Source organism: Urocitellus parryii, assembly GCF_045843805.1.
Source record: "Urocitellus parryii isolate mUroPar1 chromosome 9 unlocalized genomic scaffold, mUroPar1.hap1 SUPER_9_unloc_5, whole genome shotgun sequence".
Taxonomy (NCBI): Eukaryota; Metazoa; Chordata; class Mammalia; order Rodentia; family Sciuridae; genus Urocitellus; species Urocitellus parryii.
In genome coordinates, this window is record NW_027551791.1 from 147596 (window position 1) to 158765 (window position 11170).

At 41.1% G+C, this 11170-nt stretch overlaps 1 pseudogene; it reads left to right on the plus strand.

Moving 5' to 3' along the window:
- Positions 1-6152: 6152 nt before the first annotated feature.
- On the plus strand, positions 6153-9599 carry LOC113196303 (E3 ubiquitin-protein ligase SH3RF1 pseudogene; annotated as a pseudogene).
- The last annotated feature ends 1571 nt before the right edge of the window (positions 9600-11170 follow it).

Consider the following 11170-nt stretch of genomic DNA (forward strand, 5'->3'; position numbering starts at 1 on the left):
TTGATGTGGTGAATAACATTTATTGATTTCCGTATATTAAACCAGCCTTGCATCCCAGGGATGAATCCTACTTGATCATGATGTATAATTTTTTTGATATGTATTTGAATCCGATTCGCCAGAATTTTATTGAGGATTTTTGCGTCAAGGTTCATTAGAGATATTGGTCTGTAGTTTTCCTTCTTTGATGTGTCTTTGTCTGGTTTCGGAATCAGGGTGATGTTGGCCTCGTAGAATGAATTTGGAAGTTCTCCCTCTTTTTCTATTTCCTGAAATAGCTTGAAAAGTATTGGTGTTAGTTCCTCTTTAAAGGTTTTGTAAAACTCTGCTGTATACCCATCCGGTCCTGGGCTTTTCTTAGTTGGTAGTCTTTTGATGGTTTCTTCTATTTCCTCTATTGTTATTGGTCTGTTTAGGTTGTCTATATCCTCCTGGCTCAATCTGGGCAGATCATAGGACTCAAGGAATTTATCTATGCCTTCACTATCTTCTATTTTATTGGAGTATAAGGATTCAAAGTAATTTCTGATTATCTTCTGTATTTCTGAAGTGTCTGTTGTGATATTGTCTTTTTCATCCCGTATGCTAGTAATTTGGGTTCTCTCTCTTCTTCTCTTCGTTAGCATGGCTAAGGGTCTGTCAATTTTATTTATTTTTTCAAAGAACCAGCTTTTAGTTTTGTCAATTTTTTCAATTGTTTCTTTTGTTTCAATTTCATTAATTTCAGCTCTGATTTTAATTATTTCTTGCCTTCTACTTCTTTTGCTGTTGTTTTGCTCTTCTTTTTCTAGGATTTTGAGATGAAGTATGAGATCATTTATTTGTTGGTTTTTTCTTTTTTTGAGGAATGAACTCCAAGCAATGAATTTTCCTCTTAGAACTGCTTTCAATGTGTCCCATAGATTCCGATATGTTGTGTCTGTGTTTTCATTTAACTCTAGGAATTTTTTAATTTCCTCCTTGATGTCTTCTAAAACCCATTGATCACTCAGCAACCTATTGTTCATTCTCCAGGTGATGCTTGCTTTTTCCTTTCTTCTTTTATCATTGATTTTCAGTTTCATTCCATTATGATCAGATAAGATGCATGGTATTATCTCTACCCCTTTGTATTGTCTAAGAGTTGCCCTGTGACATAGTATATGGTCTATTTTTGAGAAGGTTCCATGTGCTGCTGAAAAAAAAGTGTAGCTACTTGATGTTGGGTGGTATAGACTGTATATGTCAATTAAGTCTAGGTTGTTAATTGTGTTATTGAGTTCTATAGTTTCCTTATTTAACTTTTGTTTGGAAGATCTGTCCAGTGGTGAGAGAGGTGTGTTGAAGTCTCCCATGATTATTGTATGTTGGTCTATTAGACTCTTGAACTTGAGAAGAGTTTGCTTGATGAATACAGCTGCACCATTATTTGGGGCATATATATTTATGATTGTTATGTCTTGTTGGTGTATGGTTCCCTTGAGCAGTATGAAGTGTCCTTCTATATCCCTTTTGATTAGCTTTGGCTTGAAATCTATTTTATTAGATATGAGTATGGACACTCCTGCTTGTTTCCGCGGTCCATATGAGTGATATGATTTTTCCCAACCTTTCACCTTCAGTCTATGTATATCTTTTCCTATCAAATGCGTCTCCTGTAGACAGCATATTGTTGGGTCTTGTTTTTTGATCCATTCTACCAGCCTATGTCTCTTAATTGGTGAGTTTAAGCCATTAACATTTAGGGTTATTATTGAGATATGGTTTGTTCTTCTATCCATATTTGTTTATTGATGTTACTAAACCTGATTTGTTATCCTCTTTGACTACTTTCCCCCCTTTACTGTCCTACCTCCCATTGTTGGTTTTCAATGTTGTTTTCCATTTCCTCTTCCTGTAATGTTTTGCCAAGGATTTTTTGAAGAGATGGTTTTCTAGCTGCGAATTCTTTTAACTTTTGTTTATTGTGGAAGGTTTTAATTTCATCTTCTAACCTGAAGCTTAATTTCGCCGGATACACGATTCTTGGTTGGAGCCCATTGTCTTTCAGTGTTTGAAATATGTTATTCCAGGATCTTCTAGCTTTCAGAGTCTGTGTTGAGAGATCAGCTGTTATCCTGATTGGTTTACCCCTAAATGTAATCTGCTTTCTTTCTCTTGCAGCTTTTAAAATTCTCTCCTTATTCTGTATGTTGGACATCTTCATTATAATGTGTCTAGGTGTGGATCTCTTATGATTTTGCACATTCGGCGTCCTGTAGGCTTCTAGGATTTGGGATTCTGTCTCAATCTTCAATTCTGGGAAGTTTTCTCGTATTATTTCACTGAATAGACTGTTTATTCCTTTGGAATGGAGCTCTGTGCCTTCCTGTATCCCAATGACTCTTAAATTTGGTCTTTTGATATTGTCCCATAATTCTTGGATGTTCTGCTCATGGTTTCTTAGCAGACTTGCTGAGCTGTCTATGTTCTTTTCCAGTTGAAATACTTTGTCTTCATTTTCTGATGTTCTCTCTTCTAAGTGATCTACTCTGCTGGTAGTATTCTCAATTGAGTTTTTAAGTTGGTTTATTGTTTCCTGCATTTCTAGAATTTCAATTTGTTTGTTTTTTATTACCTCTATCTCCCTGTGAAATTGATCTTTTACTTCCTGGATTTGTTTGTCAATGTGATCTTTCATTGTCTGATTTTGCTGTCTCATGTCTTCCTTGAGACTCCAGATCATCTGAAGCATATATATCCTGAACTCTTTATCTGATATTCCATCTGTTGCAGCTATTACCTCTTCTAAAGTTGAGTTGACCTGCATTGCTTGTGGTCCTTTCTTTCCTTGTCTTTTCATACTGCTCGCGTTTCTTTCTGCTTGGTGCAACTGTTGTGTTTTGAAATTTACCCCCTATTTATTTATGTTGCTCTTGTATACTTGAAAAGTCTCCCTTGCGGTGCGGGCGGCGGCTGTGCCCCTACTCCAATTGGGGTGACGTGTCTACCATGCTGGCGGCTCTCTGGGCCTGTTCCGGGAGTGGAAGGCGGCTCTGCTCTGTCCCTATTCCAATTGGGGTGTCGTGACTACAATGCTGGCAGATCGCTGGGCCTGTTCCGGGCGTGGGCGGTGGGCTTGGCTGGCGGGATTCCACCTAATGGCAGTCCCTAACCTCCCTGCTTGCTAATTATTGGCTTCTCTGAGGCGCCACGCCTTCTGTAGCCGCAGGGCAGGCCACGCGAATCAGTTGGCCTGGATCTCCGGGCCCTGCTGCAGGCTGCTGGGATCCCTGGCACTCTATCACTTTGATTTTTTCTGCTTGCCCCTCCCCCGGGGAAAATCATTTAAAAATCATTTTTCTTTGAAGGATTATTGGATTTTGAAATGGCAAAGAAACTTTGATAGCATATCAAATAGTAATAAGATATTAAACCACACCCAGCTAAAAAGTGAAATCTGGGAAATTACCTTTGAGGCTTTCCACTCTGCGACATGGGCACCTGGTATAACCACTTATTTAAATGTGAGAAAGTTTTGCACCATTCATGTCATCATTCTCTAGATCACCAGAGATGATGATGACACATGCAGTACCCCATGTGCTTCTGAAACATTTCCAAAGTTCAGAAACAGCTATCCATGCACTTTCCCACAACTTGTAATTTCATTTCCTACCAAAATTCTAGTACTGAACAATTTTTCTTTGGAAAATGCAAGCATTGTGTTGTAGGGAATCAGTAGCGTCCTATATTTAAAAAATTGTAACCTGGGTGTGATGGTGTGTGCCTCTAATCCCAGCAGCTCAGAAGGCTAAAATAGAAGGATTGTGAGTTGAAAGCCAGCTTCAGAAAAAAGCAAGGTGCTGAGCAACTCAGTGAGACCCTGTCTCTAAATAAAATACAAATTAGGGCTGGGAATGTGGCTTGGTGGTTAAGTGCCCTTGAGTTCAATTCCTGGTACCCCCCTTCCAAAAAAAAGATTAATGTTTCCTTTCAGACACATGTTATCCTAAGAAATGGGAATCTTCATTTCAGAGAAGCTACTGTGCATATTTATTAACTGAGAGATGCCAATTTGCTTGACAAAAGGATTCACTATCATAGTACCATAAGGAGTTTTAAGGAGACAACAGAAGACTCAAGGAGAGATGATATGGGTATCTAGGGAGTCTGAAAGATGATTCTTAGGAGTCCCAGCAGCATCCATGGATCAAATATAACCAGTAAATGCTCTCATGATTAAAATGATTGTTACAATGGAAAATAACTATCCCTCTTGGTAAACATCACTGGACCTCCCTAGGGGTCCTCCACAAACACCACACAAATTACTCAGACCACCCAACCTCCAGAACTGTGGCTGGGAGCCACTTTTATTCACTGGTACTTATGCCAAAGCAGTTGGAAAATATTTTGAATATCACTCCTGGGTATCATCAAAACTGCTTAAATAAGAATCTTTCTCACCCCTAAAATCTTTTATACACTTTTCCTTGAGCTATTTGAAGTGTTTTCTTCCTAAGAAATACTAGCATCTGAAAGTAAGATCCAGCTCCGTAAAATACAACTCTTTCCTATAGTAGATTTTCATCAAATTATGCACGTTAAAATTTAATTTAGAATTCATTCACCACCTGATTAAAGTCCTAAGCTGTGATGCTAAAATTTTTTAAACTGTAGAGCTATAAGATTTGTACATGGATGGTGCAAAACTATATGTTACAACACAATTAATCATTCAGTTTTTGGAACCATGTATTATTAATCTCTTTTCTGATCTCAACTAGAATAATAATTCAACAATAATAGCAATACACAGATAATTATTGAAAAAAGAAAAATTTTGGTTCTATTCCTGGAAATACTCTGTTTATTAAAGTACACAATAGTGCAGCACTTAAAATGCCCCTAAAAAATTTAGAGAAGACACAAAAAGGTGACCATTTATCCTCCTGCTTAACTCTAAATTGTATGAATTGGTTAGGACTAGCCCAGTAAATAAGAGCATATCTCATGGAAAATAATTAAAATACCAGATAGACTTTTGAGGGAAAATATCTATATTTGAAGAAAGAAATATGCACAAAACAATTGGTTAAAACAGGAACAGTTGGAGCTCTGAAGACACAGGGAGGCACATAGATGCCCAAGAAAGGCTGTTTCCATGAGCACAAGAGACAGCCACACAGATCACATTGCACTTGGATTTCTTTATTCAAATTAAAGATATGATGGGGTGCTGGGTAAAGCAGAAGGTCAACCCAAAGGGAGTCACAGGTGAAAGACATTGACTTATCTCTGTAAACAAGATTTCCAATACCTATAAGAGCCACCATCACACAGCAGCTGAGCACACTAAAATACTCCAGTCTAAAGTGTACTTGCCCCTTCCAACTTCTCCATTATGTTAGCCAGCATCTCCTGCAGGGTTCTCACCAAGAGGAACTGCTCTAGCAGAAAGGTGCAGATGGACAGGTCCTGGGGGACATTCTGCAAGGAAAGAGGGAGAGCCATAAGTATGTTACCAGTGTCAAGCATCCAGGCCCCATGTACCTTGGTGTCCTCCAGCTGCTGTCACAGAAAGAGTGATGGTGCTTGCTCGAGCTGCACTGTCAGCTGCCCATCACCACTAGACACTGTCATTACTGCTCTTGTTTGATACACTCTTAAACTCTGGGTAACAATAGCTGCCATGGCTGGAGTGTATATCCTGACACACACTGCACTGGAGCTTTGTCTGTAGTTCCTGTTGTTCTCTATAACAGGGACTATTACTACCACCAGAGAATAAGAAAACAAAGAAGTTAGGTCACTTTTCTAGAGTAACACAGTCACAAAATAATCAAGCCAGGCTTGAAAGTTGGATTATTCAAACTCTTACACATTGATTTCAAACCGGTAGCATTCTGTTGATTTAAAAAATAACATTTAAGGCTGGTAAAGTGGGAGGAAGTGGCATATTTTATGTGTGTGCATGTGAGGGGTGGTAGCATAGAGGGGTCTTGGGGAAACTGTGGCATCAGAGACAGAGCTAACAGTGGCCAAGGCTGGGCTGCACAAGGGACCACAAACAAAGAGGAGCAGCCAAGGTGCAAGAGCAAAGTCAGAAATGGATGTTACACCAATCATTTTAAGAGCTTCACACAACTATGAACATTTCTGAAGATTCTTTCTCAGTACAGTAGATCAAGATGGATGAATCTGCCTTCTTGGATCTTTTGGAGTGTCCTGTGTGTCTAGAACACCTGGATGCTTCTTCAAAAGACTTATCTTGCCAGCACAAGATTTGCAAATGATGTTTGCTGGGGATCTTAGGTTACCTCAGTTGTTCTGAGTGGACCCTTGTTGGCTTGGGTGTCGAGGAGCTTCCCAGTAACATCCTGCTGGTCAGGCTTCTGGATAGCATCAAGCAGAGAAACCTATCCCTGGTGGTGGCAGTGAGACCAATTGCACAAATGCATTCATGGCTCAGGGCAGCACTATGACTACTTGTAGCACAAAAGATCTACAGGGTTCCCAGTGTGGACAGCAGTCTTGGGTACAAGCCTGTAGCCCTCCAGTGAGGGGTACACCTCAGTTACCATGTGCCAAAGCATTATATAACTATGAGGAAAAGGAACCTGATGACTTTATTTTTTTATTTTTATTTTTTTAATTTTTTAACATCTTTTTTTATTATTGGTTGTTCAAAACATTACATAGCTCTTGACATATCATATTTCGTACATTTGATTCAAGTGGGTTATGAACTCCCATTTTTACCCCGTACACAGATTGCAGAATCACATCAGTTACACTTCCATTGATTTACATATTGCCATACTAGTGACTGTTGTATTCTGCTACCTTTCCTATCCTCTACTATCCCCCTCCCCCTTCCCCTTCCATCTTCTCTCTCTACCCCATCTACTGTAATTCATTTCTCTCCCTTGTTTTTTCCCCTTTCCCCTCATATCCTCTTATATGTAATTTTGTATAACAATGAGGGTCTCCTTCCATTTCCATGCAATTTCCCTTTTCTCTCCCTTTCCCTCCCACCTCTCATCCCTGTTTAATGTTAATCTTTTTCTCATGCTCTTTCTCCCTGCTCTGTTCTTAGTTGCTCTCCTTATATCAAAGAAGACATTTGGCATTTGTTTTTTAGGGATTGGCTAGCTTCACTTAGCATAATCTGCTCTAATGCCATCTATTTCTCTGCAAATGCCATGATTTTGTCATTTTTTAGTGCTGAGTAATACTCCATTATGTATAAATGCCACATTTTTTTAATCCATTCATCCATTGAAGGGCATCTAGGTTGGTTCCACAGTCTAGCTATTGTGAATTGTGCTGCTATGAACATCAATGTAGCAGTATCCCTATAGTATGCTCTTTTAAGGTCTTCAGGGAATAGTCTGAGAAGTGCAATAGCTGGGTCAAATGGTTGGAACCTGATGACTTTAAGTTCACCAAAATGGCATCATCATTTTGCAACAAGTTGATGAAAACTGGTAACAGGGGGAAGTCAGCAGGATCCATGGCTCTTCCCCACCAACATTTAGAAGATTATTCAACTATTACCCCAACCCCCACCTCAGTGCAAAGCACTTTATGACTTTGAAGTAAAAGACAAGGAAGTGGACAAAGATTGCCTTCTGTTTGCAAAGGATGTTTTTCTGACTATGATCCACAGAGTGGATGAAAACTGGGCTGAAGGAATGTTGCAGACAAAGTAGGAATATTTCCTATTTCCCACACTGAGTTTAACTCAGCTGGTAAACAGCTGATGGAATGGGACAAGCCTCCCATGCCAGGAGTTGATGCTGGAGAATGTTCCTCAGCAACAGCCCAGAGCAGCACTGTCCCAAAGCTCTCTGACACCAAGGAGAACACCAAAAAGTGGCACTCCTTTTCTTTGCTCACCATGGCAAACAAGTCTTCCCAGGCAACCCAGAACTGCCACTCCATGGAGATCAGCCCTCTTGTCCTCATCAGCACCAGCAACCCCATAGCTTTTGGGAGGATCAGTGAAATGTCTGGGCTTCCTGCAGTGTCCTTTCTCAAGTTCATATGAGTACCACTGAGTTAACAGTGATCTCATTCCCAAGCAGCTCAGCGACAACTGGCTCCTCATTCACTTTCCCATTGGATGTCCCCTACCCAGCTGCCCTTGGAACTATGAATCCTTCCCTTCCACCACCCCATCTCCCGGCTGCTATTGTCCTCACCTTCACACCACCAGGTGCTACTGCTTCTGTTGCTGCCGCTGAAATGGGGCCCAGACCCATGGCAGGATCCACTGTACAGATTGCACATTTTTGGATTCAGACTCACCCCAGTGTGTATGTGGCATCCACCAATACACTCCCAGAAAGAAGATGAGCTAGAACTGGGAATAGGGGAGATGTTTTTAGGAATATCAATGCATACCACTGAGATTGGGGTTTTCCTTGGCAATTACATGGCATCTGTCACAAGGAGAGTGACAAATGCTACCCAAGTTAAAGTTTCTATGTCTACTGTGGGTCAGACAAGTTAGGAGATGACAAAGGTCAGTCTTTTCACTGCAGGAGGGCCTGTCCAGAAGCTCCAGAGAAATGGTGTGGCTGAGACACCCAGAGTTGTCCCTATAGCTGTAGTGTCAGCAGCTCACAACCAAATAAGTCCTTAGACTAAGGTCTTATTGCATATGCCTGGGCAGATGACAGTCAATCAGGCCCGCAATGCAGTGAGGGCAATTGAAGCACATAATCAAGAATACCCCACAGCAGCACTGATGCCCATCCAGGTACAGACTGCTACCTGCATCTGTGGGCCTGCCCCACCATTTGCTGGCCTCCCCACAGTGTCTGCCACCAATGGCAGGCTCTGCTACCCATGCTGCTGCTGCCAGTTTCAAGCTGGTGCCTCCCTGGCCTGTGCTTCAGCCACTTCGTTGACCTCCCCAAGTATCAATGCTGCCTCTCATGAAACCAAGCCCAGTGGCCAGACAGTGACTTCCCACAACTCCAGATGGTTCTTCATCAGCTCATGGGAGCAGTTCAGCAAGCAAACTGGACAAGGACAGTAAAATAGAAAAACAGGGTTTACTGAAGTTGCTTTTTGGTGCCTCCACCAAATGGAAGCCCCAAGTATCCCCTTTAGTGTTTCTGAAGTGGAAGTGGGGCTAAGTGGTGGCAAGTTGCCCCTAGGGCAGGCCATGGGTCCTGAGATACCACTTGGGGAAGGCCATGGCAGGGCCAGCTCCTGCCCCATGGACGGAAATGACCCAGCCATTCCAGCACCTGCAGGAATAGTCCTGAACCAAGAAGCTTTCCATCTGAAGATTAGTTCCCTGGACTTTGCAGTCCCCATTGCTCCACCTCCTCATCAGGCATGTTCCTCGCTGGGTCCTGTCATGAATGAGTCTAGCCTGTTGTTTGCAAAAGGCACTAGGTGGTAGTTTCCTATCCTCCCCAGAGTAAGGCAGAACTTGAGAACTTAAAGGAGATATTATGTTTGTTCATAAAAAGTGAGAGGATGGCCAGTTCAAAGGCACATTAAAACACAATATAAAAACTGGGCTTTTCCCAGGAGACTTTGTGGAAAACATCAGAGGACACAAGCACTGGGAAGACTTAAAATCACATCACACAAATGAAGAGCACAAAGCATTCTGATGGAAAGAGCACATGTGTGTACTTCCAGAAGGTCAGGAGCTCACCAAAGCGTTGGTGTGTGGCTCCTGAGCCTCAGCACAGCCACACCAGCCAGCAGAGCAAAGCAGGTGTCCCACTCAGTTGGGATCGTAAGGTGTGTCTTGTGCTGAGCAATAACCCCCTTTTTGATGAATAACGAAATGGACAATTATCACTGAAATGGACAATTGTTCACAAGGCATAACTAATGTATTTGCTTCTTTTAAAACTAAAATTTTCTTGTAATAAACTCTTTGGATTATGATTTTAAGAAATTAATTTATGAAATGAGAGCCAAGGAGAAGCTGGATTATCTCCTGTTTAAAGCAAGAGATTAATTTTGCTGTAGAATGCATCATCTCCCCCTCACCCCTGCTCATCATTACATTTTGCTTCCTTAAGACAGAACTATTGGTTCTCTAATTTGGGTTTTCCTCTTTGGGAAATGAAACATACAACTGAGTCCATATCAGTAAGAGCCTGTGGTAGGGAGAAAAACTCAAAAAGAAGAAAAGTTACTGATTCTTTCTTTCTATTTTTATCAGGAGTCAACCTGAAAACTTTAATCCTCAATTTAATTTTATGGGTTTTTAATTTCCCCAGAATGAAACCAATGAAGTGATAGGAAAACAAAGCACAAGCATTGACTAGAAATGTATTCAGAAATAATATTTAGTTTTATAACAGAAGCAGCTCAACTCACTGGTTGGAAAGTAGGCAACTTTGATGTTGTACTTGTTGTCTGAGAATGGCTATGAAATGTAATTTCCATTTTTACCACACAATCTGCATGTCCAGGATACATTTGGGAGATGTGGTGGTAAGTGATGCACTTGTGTTCAGGTCAAAGGCTGAAGAAACACTTGAAAAATTTGCATTCATCCATTGTGGCTCTTCTTTCACCATCTTGCATGTGTTGCCAAGTTCCACAGTAACATGGATGTCTGTGATGTATATATTTCATTGCAGTTTTCTGCTGAGGTTAGTTTGCATTCAGAATTGGCCAATGCAGGAGACGTAAAATAAACAGCATTCTCTACCCCAAAGCCACTCCTGACCAAGGTCTGCTGATTACGTTTTCTACCCCTCAGGCTAAAGTGTTCATCAGCCATCACAGGAGTCATGAATGAAAATGCTCTTTGTGTTCTCTCAGCAGACAGAAGGAAAGGAAGAGTTTATCCAGGAGCTGTTCCGTGAAGGCTCTGGAAGGCTTGGAGGGAGCCAGTGTGCCCACACCTTACAATTGTGGCAGTATCCAGCTGAGCCTACCTTTTTATATTTATATCCATTCTTTGTCATCAGCCTCTTCCATCAGTTTCATTATGGTGCCATACAGTCATGGGTTTGGGGAGTCCTGAGAACAAGATGAGGGAAAGCAGCCCAGTAGTGAGGTAGTTATCACAGTTTTCCCATGGGAACTAAGTACTGAAACAACAAACTTAAAAAAAAAAACTTATGAATTAATGCTTGGAAATAGAAACATGGACTGAAAAGACTTCTTCTAATAGCAAGAGGGTTCATTATCTTAGAAAGATGTAGAATGTGGGGCTGGG